The sequence below is a fragment of the Dendrobates tinctorius genome, unplaced genomic scaffold, assembly GCF_039654945.1.
Source record: "Dendrobates tinctorius isolate UK_male_01 unplaced genomic scaffold, ASM3965494v1 ptg000211l, whole genome shotgun sequence".
NCBI lineage: Eukaryota > Metazoa > Chordata > Amphibia > Anura > Dendrobatidae > Dendrobates > Dendrobates tinctorius.
The window spans coordinates 9,211,266-9,229,174 of record NW_027361878.1 but is presented as its reverse complement, the minus strand read 5'-3'; positions in this window follow the sequence as shown (position 1 = coordinate 9,229,174).

Here is a 17,909-nt window from a genome sequence, read left to right as displayed (position 1 = left end):
AGCTCTAATTTAGTTGTGGCTGTGCCTGGTACTATATCGAATATTCTTATGAAAGGGATTGAGCCACTATGCCCGGTACAGTAATGACTGAAATAATTGGTAAGTAATAAATGTTACATACCAATGGCTAGAGTGCAGGGACTCCTACAATCAGTTGATTACTTGTAGGGCTGAGAGTCGTATTCAGTGGTGTAACGATTGTGGTCACAATCACGATTGGGCCTAGGAGGTAAAGGGGCTCACAGAGATCCCCCTAGTGTTAGGGACAGGGAAGGAGCCCCTGGTCATGGGTCAACTGATAGGCCATGAGACCAACTGTGTGTAGGCCACCTTTCTCTCGGGAATTAAGCAGAAAGAACCAGAGAGGATGATATTTTTCTGCAATATACAATATTGTCCCTTTAATCAGGTGAAATTTAAATAAATTCTGCAATCATTGTAGACAGAGCCTAAGGCCCAGATTCATCAAGACCGGCGGATTTTCCAGGGAGGAGTGTGAGGCATTTGATTTATTACAAGGTACAAGCCTCTTCATGTATCAGGCGAGGTATGTAGTGGTGTGCGCCCACGTCATCAGCAACTGAAGTAAGATTTGTGGCGTAAGGCGCCACCGGCGCCATTTTGATGAATGTTAATTTTTTTTAAAACCACACAATGTGATATGCAGTATGTAAAATAGGGAGCAGATCACTGAGGGATCAGTGACCTGTCATAAGCTATACACATGAATACCTAAGCAGAGCATCACATAAAACTCCGCCTACAGGTCGCCCAGAAGCATTAACTAAAAGCTGAAAATTAAGATTACACAGCATCCACAAGTCGGATTTTATCAACCAGGTATCATTTTAATCAGTAAAACGCGCCAACCTGACAGTGTCTGTAGTCTACTGAGCACAATCCTGCTGTCAGGTTCCCTTTAAAGATAACCAGTGATCAGTGTCATGATCCAGGACGGGGGTTTCGCTTTGGCCCGTCCAGGTCAGACAGGGGGTAAATTGTTTCTGCCTCTCTCTGGCAGAGGGTGGCTATTTAATGCTCACTGGACCTAGGTCCGGTGTCAGTTATGCTCCTGCCCTCGGCTGAGTTAGTTGACCTCTTGTGTACGTGTGCCTTGTGCCTGATAGCTTGTTGCTTGTTTGGTTTTGATCCGGTTCTGTCCCTGTTACGAGTTCTGCCTGTCCCTCTTGTACCGCACCGCCCTCTCGTGTATGACTCACTGCTTGTGACTTGACTATTCTCTGCTCATCCCTTTTGTACCTCACCGCCCTCTCGTGTATGACCTCTGCTTGTCTGACCTGCGTTTTCCTCTCCTCTACTACAGTATTCCTGCAGTAGGTACATTGCATCATCTGCAGTAGTAGGACGCTAAACCCCGCCCCCTGCAGTCACATGATCGTAGGTCCTGGTACTCCTTACTATTTTCCGTGCCTCAGGTCCTGTCTGCTTAAACCTTCACTACCGTATTGGGCCCCGTGCTCTCCCGCAGTGTGGGTAAGTCACCCTGCTCAGCCATGGCAGTTGCCGATGCTGACAGGATCCTGACATCATAACTGACCGTTACCATTTTTTTTCTCTGCTCCCCTTCTCCTGTGTGTGTGATGGATCCTATGCACGCTCTTTCTGAGCAGCTAAAGCACCTGACTCAGATGTCTCAGAGACTCCTGGGGGAACAACTAGCCCTGGCTCTGTCTCAGCAGCTGATCGCTGACACTGTGGAGGGGGTTTTATGATCTGGGGCTCGGGAGGTTACAGTAATTTCCCCTGAATCTCCGGTTAAGTTACTGGATACTTTTTCTGGAGATAGAAGGGAATTCAAAGTGTTCAAGGAGGGCTGTAAGCTTTTTTTTCATAGAGACCACACTCTTCGGGGGATGAAAGTCAGAGAGTAGGGGTCATTATGTCTCTGTTAAGGGGAGCCCTCCAGGCTTGGGCTTTCTCCCTTCCTACCACTGCCCCTGAGCGTATGACTGTGGATGCATTTTTTGAGGCCTTGGGGCATATTTATGATGAGCCTGATCAGATGCGTATGGCTGAGGACAGGGTGATGAGTGTGTGTCAGGGGAAGCACTCAGCTGAGTGCTTCTGCTCAGAGTTCAGACGCTGGGCTGCTGAGGTCTGCTGGAATGATGCCGCCCTCCAGGGTTTGTTCCATAGAGGCCTGTCTGAACATCTAAAAGATGCCTTGGTTCTCGACCCTACGCCTGATTCCCTGGAGGAGGCTATGACACAAGTCGTCTGAATGGATCGCAGGCTACGGGCCAGGGGAGTGATGCAGGTTGAAACCCCATTATTTTCTCAAGGAAGGGGAGCCAGTCTTACATTGGAAACCATGGAGATGGGAACCATTGACTTCAAGGAGAAAGGAAAGAGACAACGGCGCTTGGGAAAGTGCTGTTTTTTCTGTGGGGATTCCGGACATTGGAAAAAGGATTGCCCTTCTTGTCCACCAACCTGCAAGCGACTGAGCCCGGGTGATTGTCGTGGAGGTCACCCAGGCTCTCAGGTACCCTTTTCTCCATTTTCTAAAATGTTGTTACAAGTGAAACTTTGTTGTGGGAGTATCTCCACAACCACTTCTGCTTTCGTGGATTGTGTATCGTCGTTGAACTTTATTGACTCTGACTTGGTGTCCAGGTGTAAGTTAGGGACAGTTAGGTTGGAGACTCCTATTCACGTTGTTGCCATTGACAAAACACCACTGGCTAAGAATGATGTCACATTTCGTACAGAAGAGTTTCTCCTTAAAGTGAGTTCCTTGCACCAGGAACATATTTCATGTTTTGTTATGGACGACCTGCCTGCGGGACTGGTGTTGTGGTTCCCCTGGTTACAATTACATAATCCTGTGATTAATTGGGAATCTCGTGACATTGTTAAATGGGGTCCCTATTGTTCTGAAAAATGTCTTGTTACGGTGTCTGTGTCGTCCGTGGGTCTGGAAGGTATTCCGGAGTGCCTGAAAGACTATACGGACGTTTTCTCCGAAAAAGAGGCTGAGGTTTTACCACCACACCGCCCATTTGATTGTGCCATTGACCTGGTTCCAGGTGCTAAATTGCCCAAGGCCCGCTTGTATAACTTTTCAGGTCTAGAACGGGCTGCGATGAAGGAATACATTTCCGAGAGTCTCCGTAAGGGACACATTCGTCCTTCTGTTTCTACCGTGGTGGCGGGGTTCTTTTTCGTAAAGAACAAAGACCGTGGTTTGCGCCCATGTCTTGATTTTCGTGAGTTAAATAAGATAACTGTGAGAAATACGTATCCCCTCCCACTTATTCCTGATTTATACAACCAGTTGTCCGGAGCTAAGTGGTTTTCGAAATTAGATCTACGGGGAGCGTATAACCTTATCCAAGTCCGGGAAGGAGATGAGTGGAAAATTGTTTTTCTCACTACTGAAGGGTTGAAAATTTGGTCATGCCTTTCGGTCTGACCAATGCTCCAGCGGTCTTCCAAAATTTCATACATCACGTGTTCTCTGATTTTATTGGATGTTTTATGGTGGTGTATTTGGATGACATATTGATCTACTCTCCTGATAAACAGGCTCACATTGGTCATATTCGGGCAGTTCTCCAAAGGCTTCGGGAGATCTGTCTCTTTGCTAAACTAGAGAAATGTTTATTTTTTGTTCAGGAACTGTCTTTTCTGGGGTTCATTGTGTCTGCTGAAGGGTATCGCATGGATCCTAATAAGGTGCAGGCCATTGTCGAGTGGGTTCAACCTTGTGATTTGAAGGCTCTGCAGCGTTTCCTAGGATTCGCCAATTATTATCGTAAATTTATAAGGGGGTTCTCACAGGTGGTTAAATCCCTCACAGACATGACTCAAAAGGGGGCCCATATCAAGAATTGGTCAGCGGCAGCGATAGCAGCGTTTCAGTTTTTAAAAAAATGTTTCATGTCTGCTCCGGTTCTTATTCAACCGGACCCGTCTGAGCCATTTATTGTTGAGGTGGACGCCTCAGAGGTGGGGGTGGGGGCGGTATTGTCCCAGGGACCTGCCACTTTGACCAATTTGAGACCTTGCACCTTTTTCTCGAAGAAATTCTCCCCTGCGGAGAGAAACTATGATGTTGGGAATCGAGAACTTCTGCCGTAAAGTTGGCCTTGGAAGAATGGAGGCATTTTTTGGAGGAGGCTGTCCATCCTATAACCGTAATTGCGGACCACAAAAACCTAGCTTACATTGAGTCAGCTAAAAGGTTGACTCCCAGACAGGCTAGATGGTCACTTTTTTTTCCCGATTCAACTTCTCGATCACTTTTCGGCCAGGATCCAAAAATGTCAGAGCTGATGCCTTGTCACGCAGTCTAGATCCGGTGTCCCCCCCCCCAAACCTCCATCCTCCATTCTTCAGCCTGGAGTGGTGGTGGCAGGTGTTTCTAATGTGTTGGAACGGGAGATTCGGGAAGCCCAGTCTCTTGCACCTCCGGCTAAGCCGGTGGATAAACTTTTTGTGCCAGCTCAGTTTCGTCTCAAGGTCCTCCGGGAGTTCCATGACTCAGTTCTGGGTGGACATCCAGGGATCTCGGCTACCCGGAAGGCCATTGCTAGAGTATTCTGGTGGTCTTCTTTAGCCTCTGATGTTGGGGAATATGTGTCTGCATGTGATGTTTGTGCCCGTGCAAAAAAACCCCATAACCGGCCGGCCGGGGAAGTGGTACCACTGCCAATTCCTGAGAGACCATGGACTCATTTGTCCATGGATTTCATCACCAACCTTCCCCCCTCCAAGGATAATACCGTCGTTTGGGTTGTGGTGGACAGGTTTAGTAAGCAGGCACAATTTGTACCTTTGGCAGCTCTACCCAATGTGGAAACATTGTCCAGATTGTTTGTTGAGCATGTGGTGCGGTTGCATGGGGTACCCTTGAATGTGGTGTCTGATATAAGAGTGCAATTTGTTTCCAGATTTTGGAGGGCTTTTTGTAAGAGGTTGGGTATTGGTCTGTCCTTTTCATCCGCTTATCATCCAGAGACTAATGGGCAGACCGAGCGGACCAATCAGTCTCTGGAGCAAATTCTGCGTTGCTTGACCTCAGCCCAACAGGATGATTGGTGTTCTGTGCTACCGTTGGCCGAGTTTGCGTTTAACAACTGCATTAACCAGTCTACGGGTTCATCTCCCATTTTCTGCAACTATGGGTTTCATCCTCATTTTGGAGAATTTTCCCGTTTGAACTCTGGGTGTCCTGGGGTGGATGAGACTATCCAGCGGTTGGGGGAGGTATGGCGGGAGGTCCACAGTAACATTACGAAGGCCCAGGATAAATTTAAATTTTTTGCAGACAAAAAACGATCCGCGGGACCGGTGTTTCAGATTGGGGATAAGGTATGGTGATCTACCAAGAATATAAGGCTCAAGGTCCCTTTTGCGAAGCTTGGACATAAATTTATAGGTCCCTATGAAATTACTGAAGCGGTTAACCCGGTGGCTTTTCGGTTGCGTCTCCCGCCATCTCTACGGATCCCCAATGTTTTCCATAGAGCCTTTTTGAAACCTGTGAGGTCCGGTGGGGAGGGATCATCAGCTTCCCCGCCACCGGTTTTGGTAGACGGGCAGTCTGAGTACGAGGTGGAGCGAATTGTTGACTCTAGGTTGGTCCGTCGTGCCCTTCAATATCTGGTACATTAGAAAGGCTACGGTCCTGAAGAACGGTCGTGGGTTCCTGCTCGATCGGTTCATGTGGATCGGTTGGTCCGGGCCTTTCACGCCAAGTATCCTGAGAGTCCTGGGGGTCCAGTGGCCCCCCCATTGAGAGGAGGGTACTGTCATGATCCAGGACGGGGTTTTGCTTTGGCCTGTCCTGGTCAGGCAGGGGGTTAATTGTTTCTGCCTCTCTCTGGCAGAGGGTGGCTATTTAATGCTCACTGGACCTAGGACCGGTGTCAGTTATACTCCTGCCCTTGGCTGAGTTAGTTGACCTCTAGTGTACGTGTGCCTTGTGCCTGATAACTTGTTGCTTGTTTGGTTTTGATCTGTCCCTGTTACGAGTTCTGCCTGTCCCTCTCGTACCGCACCGCCCTCTCGTGTATGACTCTCTGCTTGTGACTTGACTATTCTCTGCTCATCCCTTTTGTACCGCACCGCCCTCTCGTGTATGACCTCTGCTTGTCTGACCTGTGTTTTCCTCTCCTCTACTACAGTATTCCTGCAGTAGGTACATTACATCATCTGCAGTAGTAGGACACTAAGCCCCGCCCCCTGCAGTCACATTATCGTAGGTCCTGGTACTCCTTACTATTTTCCGTGCCTCAAGTCCTGTCTGCTTAAACCTTCACTACCGTATTGGGCCCCGTGCTCTCCCGCAGTGTGGGTAAGTCACCCTGCTCAGCCGTGGCAGTTGCCGACGCTGACAGGATCCTGACAATCAGGTTGCTCAATTCAATACTGACACCTTTCTGATTTTATACAATAAATTTGCTTTTAAATAGGCACATCTCATCTGAGCACCAGCTCATGTGCAGGAGAGCATTGATTACTCTGCACAATCCAGAGACCATTGTGCTGTTCAACTAATCATCTGCAAGAGCCTTCATTACAGGAACATTTGCATAATGTTATATAATTTATTTCATTATCTATCATATATAGTTATTATGGTTACAGTGTTTGTTTTACTTTGCTGCCATCTACTAGCTATTGTTATTATATATCTTTATGTTCTGAAGATGTAATTCCCACAATGCCTCTCTCTGTAACTCTTACTATCTTCTACACCACATTCTTCCTATGGTCAGTGCGATCTTGGTAGCATTTGAATTAGGACTGAAGAGAGGATTCTCCTGTTACCTCTATTCTCAACTAGAGATGAGCGAATTTGTTCAAAATTTGGCCCCGAATCTGATTTTGACATATTCGGGCCATATTCAGACACTACTTGTGCCGAATGAATGTCTTATGATCGGTTTCAAACATATTCAGTAATTTTTACTCCCATTGACTCTTATGGCGTTCAGCTGTGTTCGACAAATATTGCAAACACAATATTCGAGTCCGATCGGAACCGAATCCGAACAAATTCGCTCAGCTCTACTCTCAACCCTCCATGTTCTACCCCATCTTCATCTTTCATCTTCCCTTACATCTTATCTCATTAAGGTACTGTGAATAAAACCTGTTACAATTTTTCACTGCATTGTCCATATGGATTTACCATGTGCAGCTGGTCAAACATAGGAGGGAAGGTAGTGAGTAACATTATCTGACATTGTTTGTACAGAGATCCATGCCCACATTCATCAGACTCACATATGTGCATCGATGGCAGAATAACCATTGTTCTAGTCTTCTGATCAGTGTTGAAATCAACAGATGACAGGGACTGTCATATACTTGCTCCTGAAGACAAGAATTGCAGTGAGAATATTGACTTGGGTTTCATTGCGTTTTATGGTATGATGTAAAAATGTAAAATGCATAGAGTGTTATAGGTACTGATGTTGCTGTGTGGTTATTGTATTGATAATGCCTGAGGTAACCTGGTACACTAAGCTCAGTGGTAGGGACAGTATACAAACTAGTTTAGCACTTAGGTAGTGATATGAATATTAGGGCAAATACTCAGTGGTGAGTCTATAAGTCTATAACTGATAGGTAAAGTATAAGTAATGTTGATATAGTTTTAATGTTGGAAAGTAATGCTAGTTGTGTGCTGGAATGTTGGTGTAAGGTTAAGTCTCAGGAACAGATACAGTTAATGCTTGGGACCAGCCCAGCATGGGTGAGGTCATCAGCCAAGCAGGGGAAGCACTTCCCGGTGTTTTTAGATAGTTTTCAGTGTTAGAGAAAGTGAGAGGAAAAGTGAAGTTCAAGGGGAGTGGGCTAAGGCATAAGAAGTACTGATTGTTCTGGCCATATGGGATCCTGTGGAAGTCCCTACGGACATTTCTGGAATGTCCGGAGCCTAATGGTCGAGATCGTCACTAGGGAGAGCACTGACAATCCTTCCAGACAGGGGAAGATGGCCTGGGAAACATGTGAGGGAACCAGTATGAATTTCATGGGTACTGCAGAGCTGAACGGAAAGTCCTTGGGGCTGAAAAAGCAAGGAAGCGGAGGGATTGTTCAGGCTGAAACAACAGAAGACATTGAAATGTACTATGCAATGCACCTAAGCAGAGGAAAAGGTTGTGCCTAATGTAAGGTACTCCTGGGGTGGACCCACTAGACCGTGGCAACGAACCTCCCGAGGGCGAGCTGACCAGGTGGACCACCCCCTATACAGGGAGTGTTTGGGGCAAGCCCGCGGGTAACTATCACCACGGCAGCTGTTACCCAGGGAATGTATCAGCGGACAGACAGGTAGATCCGGATTGGAGACACAGGACAGACGGGCACGGCTTGGCGGCACAGAAGTGACGGGCACGGCTTGGAGACACAGGAGTGACGGGCATGGCTTGGAGACACAGGAGTGACGGGCACGGCTTGGAGGCACAGAAGTGACGGGCACGGCTTGGAGGCACAGAAGTGACGGGTACGGCTTGGAGACACAGGAGTGACGGGCACGGCTTGGAGACCCCGAGCCTAGGAGAGAGAACAAAGGAGGAATGAGTAACGGACGGACAGGACGCCGGAGCGCACATGGAGAGCGGGCCAGAGTCACTAGCAAGGCGCAGTGATAGTCAGGCATCACCAGCACGAGGAGGCGGCCTGATATAGGGAAGTGGGAGGCCTTCCGGGTCGTGACCTCCAGTTGGAGGAGGAGGCGCGCGTCCTCAGGAGGAGGAGGAGGAGGAGCGCGTGTGCCCGGCCATAGTGTGGACGCGCGCCCGCCGAGGAGGAGGAGCGGGGGCGCGCACCCGGCGCGAACCAGAGGACCAGACGGAGGCGGTCGCCGGCCGAGGAAGAATGGCCGGGAGAGACCGCGCCGTAGCCCGCAGCAGCCGGCGCCGAGGCGAGGAGGCCACCGGCGAGCGGGTGAGCTGCGGCCGGGGGGAGGTAAGGGAAGGAGTGCGCGGCAGCCGCCGCGTGACAGTACCCCCCTCCTTACGCGCCCCCCTCCGCAGTCCGGAAAAAAATTTAGCCAAGAGTCGAGGAGCTTGGATGTTCTCCTGGGGCTCCCAGGACCTCTCCTCAGGGCCAAAGCCCTTCCAATCAACCAAAAAAAAGGTTTTCCCTTTTTGCCTTCTCATGGCCAAAATATCTCTAACCTCAAATACATTGTCTGCGGAGACAGGCGGAGGCGAGTGAGGGGCCTTAGAAAGGAAACGATTGAAGATGACTGGCTTAAGCAAAGACACATGAAAAGCATTAGGGATGCAGAGAGAGGCGGGAAGCCGTAGTTTGTAGGAGACATCATTAATACGGGACAAGACCTCAAAAGGTCCAATATAGCGGGGACCCAGCTTATGGGACGGGATTTTGAGGCGAATAAACTTGGAGGCTAGCCAAACTTTATCACCTGGGTGATATGGCGGGACATCCAGGCGCCTCTTGTCTGCGTGTTTCTTAACCCTGTTACGTACCAACTCGAGAGTGGTCTTGGTCTCCTGCCAGATCCTGGAGAATTCACCGGTCAGAAGATCAGCCGTCGGTACACCCGAGGCAGGAGGAACCGGTAGAGGTACACCAGGATGTTGACCGTAGACGACAAAGAAAGGGGATTTGCCAGAAGACTCACTGACGTGGTTATTATAGGCGAACTCAGCCCACGGGAGTAGTTCAGACCAGTCGTCTTGGTGGACATTAGAAAAATGCCGGAGGTAATTCACCAAACTCTGATTCGTTCGTTCCGCCTGACCGTTGGACTGTGGGTGGTAAGAAGAGGAGAAGTCGAGGGTGACATCCATCGATCTGCATAGGGCTCTCCAGAAGCGAGAGGTGAACTGGACTCCTCTGTCTGAAACAATATGTTGGGGCAGTCCATGAAGACGGAAGATGTGCTGAACGAAAATCTTCGCCAAGGCTGGAGCCGATGGCAAGCCAGGAAGAGGGATGAAGTGTGCCATCTTAGAAAACCTATCTACCACCACTAAGACGACAGTACAGTTGGCAGACGAGGGTAGGTCCGTAATAAAGTCCATGGCAACGTCGTGCCAAGGAGACGAGGGTACTGGAAGCGGATGTAGAAGACCAGAAGGCAGCTGCCTAGGCACCTTGATCTTGGCACACGAGAGGCAGGAGGCGACGAAATCCCGGACATCCTGGGAAAGAGTCGACCACCAGTAGTAGCGGGACACCAGGAGAAGTGTCTTTTTAAGCCCGAGATGGCCAGCCAGCTTGGAAGCATGTCCCCAGTGGAGGATTCGTCTTCGGTCCTTCTCCGGAACAAAAGTCTTGCCAGGTGGGGTTGAGAGGAGAGAAAGCGGTGCCACCGTGATGAGCCTGGATGGGTCCAAGATATGCGCGGGTTCTTCTTCGACATCTGCGGAAAGAGAGGACCTGGACAAGGCGTCAGCTTTGAGGTTCTTGTCACCTGGACGAAAATGCAGGTCAAAATCGAATCGACCGAAGAACAGAGACCACCTGGCTTGCCGAGGGTTGAGTCTTTGTGCAGACCGAAGGTAAGCTAGATTTTTATGGTCTGTGAAGACTGTGAAGGGATGTGCGGCGCCTTCCAATAAGTATTTCCACTCCTCTAGGGCTAACTTGATGGCAAGCAGTTCTCGGTCTCCGATGGAATAATTCCACTCTGGGGTGGAGAATGATTTGGAAAAGAAACCGCACGTAACGAGCCTACCAGAGGAAGACTTTTGAGACAAAACCGCTCCAGCTCCAGTTGCGGATGCATCCACTTCGAGGACGAACGGTTTGTTGACCTCAGGGCGATGGAGTACGGGAGCCGTGGCAAATGCTCGTTTCAGAGATAGAAAGGCTCTCTCTGCTTCAGGGGTCCAGACGTGCGGGTTGGCTCCTTTACGGATCAAAGACGAGATAGAGCCAGCCAAAGAGGAAAAATGGGGGATGAACTGCCGATAGTAGTTTGCGAAGCCGAGAAAGCGCTGAATGGCTTTCACCCCTTGGGGACGTGGCCAGTTAAGCACGGCAGAGACCTTCTCAGGATCCATACGCAGGCCAGAGTCGGAGATGATATATCCTAGAAATGGAAGGGAAGACTGTTCAAAGGCGCACTTCTCCAATTTGGCGTACAGGCGATTCTCCCTCAAACGGAACAGTACTCGGCGGACATCTCTTCTGTGGGTGGACAGATCAGGAGAGGAGACAAGGATATCGTCGAGGTACACGACCACACAGGAGTACAGAAGGTGTCGGAAAATGTCGTTCACAAATTCCTGAAAGACCGCGGGAGCGTTGCACAACCCAAAGGGCATGACGAGATACTCGTAGTGTCCATCCCTGGTGTTGAAGGCGGTCTTCCACTCATCTCCGGAGCGAATACGGATGAGATTGTAGGCTCCACGGAGATCCAATTTAGAAAAGATTCGCGCCCCACGTAGCCGGTCGAACAACTCGGGGATGAGAGGTAGAGGATATCTGTTCTTAACGGTAATCTCGTTGAGACCTCGATAGTCAATACGGGGGAGCAGAGACCCGTCTTTCTTCTTGACAAAAAAGAAACCAGCTCCAGCGGGAGAAGATGACTTCCGGATGAAGCCTCTGGACAAATTCTCCTGTACATATTCGGTCATGGCCTGGGACTCGAGTGGACTCAACGGATAGATCCGCCCCCGGGGCGGGGTTGAACCAGGAACAAGCTCGATAGGACAATCATATTGCCGGTGCGGTGGAAGGACCTCTGCCTCCTTCTTATCGAAGACGTCCGCAAAGGCCCAGTAAGCCGAGGGCAAATCCGCAGGGCCCGAGACAGGAGACAAGCATTTGAGGGGTTGTACTGGACGAAGACATCTAGTCTGGCAGAAGCGGCCCCAGCGAAGAATGTCTCCGGACCGCCAATCCAGGACAGGTTCATGCATCCGCAACCACGGAAGACCCAGGAGCAAGGTGTGGGACAGAGACGGCAGCACGAAGAAGGCTATTCTTTCACGGTGCAGGACCCCGATCTGTAACTCCAGCTCTTCAGTGACCAGTGTAACGGTCTCGCGCAAGGGAACGCCGTCGACTGAGGCTAACTGCCGGGGAACCTCCAAGGACCTGACAGGTATCCCTGATCTCTTCACCGCCTCGAGTTGGATAAAATTTCCAGCAGCCCCTGAGTCAATATAGGCTATCTCCGAAAAACGTTTGGAGCCCAGGAGAAACAAAACAGAAAGGGTCAAGGGTAGAGAGGTATCAAAGACACCTAGGGAGGCCTCTCTTACCTGTCCTAGGCGGAGGAGTTTCCCGGCCTCACAGGACAAGAACGCAGGAGATGGGAGGCGCTGCCACAATAGAGACAAAGGCCATGAGCGAGTCTCTCCTGGCGGCGTAGCTCCGCGGGCCTGAGTCGGTCCACTTGCATGGGTTCAGGAGCTGCGGCCGAGGCGGAGGACCGCGAGCGTGGAGGACTGCGTGTCGGAGGAGAAAAACGAGTGGGCCTTCTCTCCCTGGCGACCTCGCGGGAACGCTCCCGGAAACGCAGATCAATTCGTGTTGCCAGCGAGATGAGATCCTCCAAAGACGTAGGTGTATCCCTACCTGCCAACTCATACTTGATTCGGACCGACAAGCCACGCCAAAAAGCCCCCACCAGGGCCTCATTGTTCCAACCAAGCTCAGAGGACAACGTACGGAACTGGATGGCGTACTGTCCCACAGAGAGGGTACCCTGGCGAAGGCAAAATAAAGACTCGGTGGCGGAGACCAGGCGACCGGGCTCATCGAAGACCTTACGAAAGGTCTCCAAGAAGGTCGCGAGCTGGGAGACTATCGGGTCATCACGCTCCCACAAGGGATTTACCCAAGCCAGTGCCTCACCCTCTAAGTGGGAAATCATAAAGGCCACCTTGGCCCGGTCGGAAGGATACTGTAGGGGTGCCAACTCGAAATGCAACTGGCACTGGTTAATGAACCCCCGACAGAGTTTGGGATCTCCGCTATAGCGTGGGGGTTTGGCCAACCGGGGGGAGGAGTGAGGAACTGCCACAGGCGCCGGGACAGCGGCTGCCGTCTGTAGAGCTAGTAAGCGGTTATCTACAGAGGCTATATAATTCAAAATATGGGCCTGGGTGTCGCGCTGCTGAGCCAGTTCCTGCTGTAAGCCAGAGATTTGGGAGGCAATTCCCGGATCGGAGGTCTGCAAAGACGAAAGTCGGGACTCCATTGATTTGAGGAACGACATGATCCTCGCCTGGTTCTCATGAAGGAACAAAAGTTCCTTTTGGGTCGGCGTTGGGGTACCAGCGGGATCCATGGCCTGACTATACTGTAAGGTACTCCTGGGGTGGACCCACTAGACCGTGGCAACGAACCTCCCGAGGGCGAACTGACCAGGTGGACCACCCCCTATACAGGGAGTGTTTGGGGCAAGCCCGCGGGTAACTATCACCACGGCAGCTGTTACCCAGGGAATGTATCAGCGGACAGACAGGTAGATCCGGATTGGAGACACAGGACAGACGGGCACGGCTTGGCGGCACAGAAGTGACGGGCACGGCTTGGAGACACAGGAGTGACGGGCACGGCTTGGAGACACAGGAGTGACGGGCACGGCTTGGAGGCACAGAAGTGACGGGCACGGCTTGGAGGCACAGAAGTGACGGGTACGGCTTGGAGACACAGGAGTGACGGGCACGGCTTGGAGACCCCGAGCCTAGGAGAGAGAACAAAGGAGGAATGAGTAACGGACGGACAGGACGCCGGAGCGCACATGAAGAGCGGGCCAGAGTCACTAGCAAGGCGCAGCAGGAGGAGGCGGCCTGATATAGGGAAGTGGGAGGCCTTCCGGGTCGTGACCTCCAGTTGGAGGAGGAGGCGCGTGTCCTCAGGAGGAGGAGGAGGAGGAGCGCGTGTGCCCGGCCATAGTGTGGACGCGCGCCCGCCGAGGAGGAGGAGCGGGGGCGCGCACCCGGCGCGAACCAGAGGACCAGACGGAGGCGGTCGCCGGCCGAGGAAGAATGGCCGGGAGAGACCGCGCCGTAGCCCGCAGCAGCCGGCGCCGAGGTGAGGAGGCCACCGGCGAGCGGGTGAGCTGCAGCCGGGGGGAGGTAAGGGAAGGAGTGCGCGGCAGCCGCCGCGTGACACCTAATATTGTATGATATCATCTATTGAATGTGAACTGTTAAGTTGAATTGGTTAATCTGTACCGGGTGTCTCCCTAATTATATGCAACTGTTTCTGAATTGGGAAGTATGGAGACAGCAGAGGTCTGCACCCGAAACATGAATGTTCTGCACTACACACACAGCAAATATAGACTGGGGCATGTTTTATTTGTAAGGAGCCAGGACAATGAGCAGCAGCCCCTCGACCATGACTACCGTCTACCTCCATGTGCACCTTCCACCTTCCAAGGCTGCATGAATGATGTTGTGGACACCATCCACACAAATTAAAGAGGGGCAGTTTCAGAACCCCCATTGCTTGTCATTAGAGTTGAGCGAAACGGGTCGAAAAAATTCAAAAGTCGCCGACTTTTGGCAAAGTCGGGTTTCATGAAACGAAACCCGACCATAGGATGAGGTCGGCCACGAGGTCGGCGACTTACGCGCCAAAGTCGCGTTTCAAAAGTTTGTTTTGCGCTCTTTTTCAGCCAATCAGGATCCACGGACACTGTGGGCAACGTGATGACATAGGCACGGGTCACCACCATCTTTCAGAAGGGCATGCAAGTGATTGGCTTGCTTTGGTGGGCGTCACAGGGGGTATAAAAGGGCGTGCACGCCGACCGCCATCTTACTTCTGCCGATCTTAGTATAGGGAGAGGTTGCTGCTGATTCTGTAGGGAGAGCGTTAGGCAGGGAAGAAGACAAAAAAACTGCTTCTGCTGCTAGCGATTTGGCCTGCACAACACACAAGTCACTGTGTGTGCAGTGCAAGGGGAGGCTATATTGTGGTGTATCAGTGGTGTTGGTTGTTGGGCTGCCTTTTAAGGCTTCCTGACACGCTGGCATTGCTGTTTACCCACTGCTCCGCAAACTGCTTTTTTAAAAGCAATCCAATCTCCCTTATCCTCTCGTCACTTTGGTCACAGGCAGCTGTGCCATCGAGCGTGTCACATAGCGCTCAGATATCAGTGGGCCGCACACAATCCACAAGTGTCCAGTGTCCAAAAGTGTACGCAGAGATTCAAAATCTCCATTATCCTCTCGTCACTTTGGTCACAGGCAGCTGTGCCATCGAGCGTGTCACATAGCGCTCAGATATCAGTGGGCCGCACACAATCCACAAGTGTCCAGTGTCCAAAAGTGTACCCAGAGATTCAAAATCTCCATTATCCTCTCGTCACTTTGGTCACAGGCAGCTGTGCCATCGAGCGTGTCACATAGCGCTCAGATATCAGTGGGCCGCACACAATCCACAAGTGTCCACTGTCCACAAGTGTACGCAGAGATTCAAAATCTCCATTATCCTCTCGTCACTTTGGTCACAGGCAGCTGTGCCATCGAGCGTGTCACATAGCGCTCAGATATCAGTGGGCCGCACACAATCCACAAGTGTCCACTGTCCAAAAGTGTACGCAGAGATTCAAAATCTCCATTATCCTCTCGTCACTTTGGTCACAGGCAGCTGTGCCATCGAGCGTGTCACATAGCGCTCAGATATCAGTGGGCCGCACACAATCCACAAGTGTCCACTGTCCAAAAGTGTACGCAGAGATTCAAAATCTCCATTATCCTCTCGTCACTTTGGTCACAGGCAGCTGTGCCATCGAGCATGTCACATAGCGCTCAGATATCAGTGGGCCGCACACAATCCACAAGTGTCCAGTGTCCAAAAGTGTACGCAGAGATTCAAAATCTCCATTATCCTCTCGTCACTTTGGTCACAGGCAGCTGTGCCATCGAGCGTGTCACATAGCGCTCAGATATCAGTGGGCCGCACACAATCCACAAGTGTCCAGTGTCCAAAAGTGTACGCAGAGATTCAAAATCTCCATTATCCTCTCGTCACTTTGGTCACAGGCAGCTGTGCCATCGAGCGTGTCACATAGCGCTCAGATATCAGTGGGCCGCACACAATCCACAAGTGTCCACTGTCCACAAGTGTACGCAGAGATTCAAAATCTCCATTATCCTCTCGTCACTTTGGTCACAGGCAGCTGTGCCATCGAGCGTGTCACATAGCGCTCAGATATCAGTGGGCCGCACACAATCCACAAGTGTCCACTGTCCAAAAGTGTACGCAGAGATTCAAAATCTCCATTATCCTCTCGTCACTTTGGTCACAGGCAGCTGTGCCATCGAGCGTGTCACATAGCGCTCAGATATCAGTGGGCCGCACACAATCCACAAGTGTCCACTGTCCACAAGTGTACGCAGAGATTCAAAATCTCCATTATCCTCTCGTCACTTTGGTCACAGGCAGCTGTGCCATCGAGCGTGTCACATAGCGCTCAGATATCAGTGGGCCGCACACAATCCACAAGTGTCCACTGTCCACAAGTGTACGCAGAGATTCAAAATCTCCATTATCCTCTCGTCACTTTAGTCACAGGCAGCTGTGCCATCGAGCGTGTCACATAGCGCTCAGATATCAGTGGGCCGCACACAATCCACAAGTGTCCACTGTCCACAAGTGTACGCAGAGATTCAAAATCTCCATTATCCTCTCATCACTTTGGTCACAGGCAGCTGTGCCATCGAGCGTGTCACATAGCGCTCAGATATCAGTGGGCCGCACACAATCCACAAGTGTCCACTGTCCACAAGTGTACGCAGAGATTCAAAATCTCCATTATCCTCTCGTCACTTTGGTCACAGGCAGCTGTGCCATCGAGCGTGTCACATAGCGCTCAGATATCAGTGGGCCGCACACAATCCACAAGTGTCCACTGTCCAAAAGTGTACGCAGAGATTCAAAATCTCCATTATCCTCTCGTCACTTTGGTCACAGGCAGCTGTGCCATCGAGCGTGTCACATAGCGCTCAGATATCAGTGGGCCGCACACAATCCACAAGTGTCCACTGTCCAAAAGTGTATGCAGAGATTCAAAATCTCCATTATCCTCTCGTCACTTTGGTCACAGGCAGCTGTGCCATCGAGCGTGTCACATAGCGCTCAGATATCAGTGGGCCGCACACAATCCACAAGTGTCCACTGTCCAAAAGTGTACACAGAGATTCAAAATCTCCATTATCCTCTCGTCACTTTGGTCACAGGCAGCTGTGCCATCGAGCGTGTCACATAGCGCTCAGATATCAGTGGGCCGCACACAATCCACAAGTGTCCACTGTCCACAAGTGTACGCAGAGATTCAAAATCTCCATTATCCTCTCGTCACTTTGGTCACAGGCAGCTGTGCCATCGAGCGTGTCACATAGCGCTCAGATATCAGTGGGCCGCACACAATCCACAAGTGTCCACTGTCCAAAAGTGTACGCAGAGATTCAAAATCTCCATTATCCTCTCGTCACTTTGGTCACAGGCAGCTGTGCCATCGAGCGTGTCACATAGCGCTCAGATATCAGTGGGCCGCACACAATCCACAAGTGTCCACTGTCCACAAGTGTACGCAGAGATTCAAAATCTCCATTATCCTCTCGTCACTTTGGTCACAGGCAGCTGTGCCATCGAGCGTGTCACATAGCGCTCAGATATCAGTGGGCCGCACACAATCCACAAGTGTCCACTGTCCAAAAGTGTACACAGAGATTCAAAATCTCCATTATCCTCTCGTCACTTTGGTCACAGGCAGCTGTGCCATCGAGCGTGTCACATAGCGCTCAGATATCAGTGGGCCGCACACAATCCACAAGTGTCCACTGTCCAAAAGTGTACGCAGAGATTCAAAATCTCCATTATCCTCTCGTCACTTTGGTCACAGGCAGCTGTGCCATCGAGCGTGTCACATAGCGCTCAGATATCAGTGGGCCGCACACAATCCACAAGTGTCCACTGTCCAC